The 2,779-nt window shown below is 36.8% G+C and overlaps 1 pseudogene; it reads right to left on the bottom strand.

Moving 5' to 3' along the window:
• Positions 1 to 605: 605 nt before the first annotated feature.
• On the bottom strand, positions 606 to 2,176 carry LOC137574099 (E3 ubiquitin-protein ligase NRDP1 pseudogene; annotated as a pseudogene).
• Between the last annotated feature and the right edge of the window lie 603 nt (positions 2,177 to 2,779).

Below are 2,779 nucleotides of genomic sequence, written 5' to 3'. Positions count from 1 at the left end.
AAAAAACAGAAACAGAAACCAAAACGAAACACAGTACTAAACGAAATCGAAATCAAAATGAAAACCAAAGGCAAAAGGCAACGCAACGAAATGAATGCTGCAAGCTGATAAGCTTCTTTTATAAGAATTAAATGCCAAACTGACATATAAAGAAAGGACTCAAAATACACACACACACACACACATACACACAATTGTTAATTATAGCGAAAATGTGTAAAACTATCGAGAGTGAATGGTTGTGAATTGTGTGTAAACTCCATATGGCAAAGAAGCTTAAACTCTATACTCTTTGCAAATTGCAGGTATATACAATTAGTCGGAGAGCATTTTGGCCATTTGAAACAACGTCGAGCAGGAATAATTATCCTTAAAATAGATTTCCTAATTGAACAAATTAAAGTAGAAGGTGATTACATAAGTTTTACTGTAGGGTATTTAATGTTTTGGCATATCTCAAGCTGAAATCCCTGCAACTTTTTCTTTTAGCCTGAAGCCAAAATTGTATATTATTATTCGGGTGAAGACGCGAGATCAAAAATACATTAAAAAAAAAAATAGATAAAAAATACCTTCTCGATATCACAAAACAAAAACCAATCTAATGCAATGTTCGAAATGCTTTTATTTAGTTCTTCTTTTTAGTTTCTTTAAATTTTGTTTTGATGTATAGTTTTATGTGTATATATAGTGTAGATACAGCAAAAATATATGATACGGCTCATCGGCTCACACACGCTCACACAGTTTTCAGGTGTATAGATTTCTCGAGTTGAATAAACTTTAACATAATTAACTTTGGATTTGAACAATATTTGTGTTTGTTTGATGACGTTTGGTGTAAATAATTGAAAACTGAACTTTTAAACCTCAAATGTGTTTTCGGCCACTGTCGTCTCTTGCACAGCCTCAACGACACCATCGACAAAGATCATGATCAAACCTAGTTTAGGACGCAAATTTTCGGGCATATGTAGATTATCGCCACCGAGAACAATCACACATGCCTTTCCAGTGACAAGGAAGGGTAGAAGACGAGCAGAATACTCCACAAAGCTATCCTGATTCTCACGACGAGCTTCCAGATTCTTCAAACCATCGGGCCAACGACCCTCGTGGCAGCGATCGGTAATCTTGTTGATCAGATGCATGGGACAGCCGCACGAGTTGAGGCCATCTCGAACACGCATATGCATAAAGATATCGGGAGTCGAGATCAGGCTACCCCAATTGTTTATGCTGGCTGTTGGCAAAATGCTGCCCCATTGCATCAACGAATAGCGATCAAGTTGATCGCCAATATTACGAATCACTGGATTTGTGGTACGCAAAGCCAGTACATAATACTGAAGTATCTCCAATTCACGACGATTAATTTCAACGCGCTGTATCTGTGTGAATTGTAAATCCTTTAGTTCGGCTATTGCTGTTTCCTGCTGCTGCAACATTTCGCGCAATTCGAAGATACAATTATGTGCGGGCATCTCGTCTTTGGGTATCTTCATGCCGCAGCCCAATGAACACTCGACAACCACTTTTGGATTATGCTGACACATATTCACATGACGGCGAAATTCCTCCAATTGCACCAATTGCTGGCAACCATTCTCAGCAAAAACGCATTTGATCCTCAAGCGTGAGAGCATATTGCGCATTAGGCGCGAAGCTGGCACCAATTGGCTGCTTAAGAGCTCTGTACGATCCACCGGGCATATTTGCTTCTCAATTATCCACTTTTGAATACAGACGCGACAATAAGCATGCTCGCAAGTAGAGGATTGCATTGGCTCCTCCAGAACATCAGTACAAATCGGACAGATGAGTTCCTCGTCAACATGACCAACGATGCAAGTTAAATCGAAACCCATTATTGATTTATTGACGGACTATTTTGAGTATTGATGATGATGCTCCTACAAAGGATAATACAGAAAAATGATAATCAATCCACCAGCAGTCATTACCAGTCCACATTCCTTATCCTTTTTTAGTTTTCTATTCGGTTGCTTACTTACCACAGATTATTATTGTAGATATTATCCGATTGACCAGAATTCTATAAATTTTTATTCAAAAAAAATATTTCACATGAGACGGCAGTAAAGTTGTTTTACTAACTTTATCACACCAAACTCAACTGTTAACTGAAATATATGAGATACCATATAGGTATATAAATTTCGGGCTAGATTCGAATGTCTGACTGAAAGCAGACAGGTTCCTATTCGAAGTGGTTTGCTCTATTTTCAACTTGGCCCTGTGACATTTTAACTTGAGTGTCTCAACACCTTTTTTAAATTGCTGTAAATTTCAGGGAGCAACTAATCAATTAGATACTTCAAAATAAAACAAAATACCTATCTAGTATTTACTACAATTTCAATTTGTTTGCCAAAAAATGTTAATAATTCACTTAAAATAAAACACATTTTATATGCCAATTTAGCACATCGTTTTTTTTTTTTTTTTTTGTTGTGCATTTGTTTACTCGCCCATTGGAGCGCAAAATAAAAAAAGAAAAATAAATGGTTAAATATTTGTTCGCAGACGGATTTTTGTGTTTGCCAATTTTTTGTGATGGGTGTTAAAATATGTATATAACCACCGCAGTATGTCTATCTCTTTCATATTATTCTAGAATGATCCGATCTGTGAATTGTAACGGACATTCTTTCATTTCTGCTTTACGTTCTTATTCTCGCTGCCTGCGCTGCAGCGAATATTCTTATGCATAAGTTTAGTCTCTAATAAACCTCTACTCGAATAGGTTCTGGGCCCA

This window comes from Drosophila tropicalis, unplaced genomic scaffold (genome assembly GCF_018151085.1).
Source record: "Drosophila tropicalis isolate 14030-0801.00 unplaced genomic scaffold, ASM1815108v1 contig_443, whole genome shotgun sequence".
NCBI classification, from domain to species: Eukaryota; Metazoa; Arthropoda; class Insecta; order Diptera; family Drosophilidae; genus Drosophila; species Drosophila tropicalis.
The sequence above is the reverse complement of the archived record's forward strand: the minus strand, read 5'-3'. Positions and strand labels throughout refer to the sequence as shown.